Here is an 804-nt window from a genome sequence, read left to right as displayed (position 1 = left end):
GACAATGAAACATGTTACAAATGGGGAAAAAAATGGAAGCAAAATGGATACAGAGTTCAAAACAATGCTTAATAGGTTGCTCAAGGTCCTTAATGAGAGCTTCAAGGGACTTAGCAAGACAAGAATCTTAGTGAGAATTTCAAAGACATAAAAAAGGACCATTCAGAAATTAAGCATACCAGTACACTAACTGAAATGAAGAATAATTTCTAGGGATTCAACAGTAGAGTAAAGAATTCTGAGAATCAAATCAATGAAATGAAATATGAGGAAGCAAAAAGAACTCAATCAGAAAAGCAAAAATAAAAAATAGTCCAAAAATATGAAGACAGTGTAAGGAGCCTCTGGGCAACTTCAAACGTACCAACATTCACATTATGGGAATGCCAGAAGGAAAAGAGACAGAGAAAGATATTTAAAACCACCTGCCAGGTGGTTTTGAAAAAAAATAATAACAGAAAACTTCCCCTACCTGGTGAAAGAAATAGACTTACCTTACAAGTCCAGGAAACACAAAGAGTCCCATACAAAGGAACCAAAGAGTCCCACACCAAGACACATCATAATTAAAATGCCAAAGGTTAAAGACAATGAGAATATCTCTTTTTTTTTGACAATGAGAATATCTTAAAAGCAGCAAAAGAAAAGCTGCAGAGAAAAGCAGTTACCTACAAGGGAGTGCCCATACAACTGTCAGCTAATTTCTAAACAGAAACTCTGCAGGCCAGAAGGGAGTGGCAAGAAATATTCATAGTGATGAATAGTAAGGACCTACAACCAAGATTACTCTACCCCAGTGGTTCC

The sequence above is a fragment of the Myotis davidii genome, unplaced genomic scaffold (assembly GCF_000327345.1).
Source record: "Myotis davidii unplaced genomic scaffold, ASM32734v1 scaffold1577, whole genome shotgun sequence".
In the NCBI taxonomy this organism is placed as follows: domain Eukaryota; kingdom Metazoa; phylum Chordata; class Mammalia; order Chiroptera; family Vespertilionidae; genus Myotis; species Myotis davidii.
The sequence above is the reverse complement of the archived record's forward strand: the minus strand, read 5'-3'. Positions refer to the sequence as shown.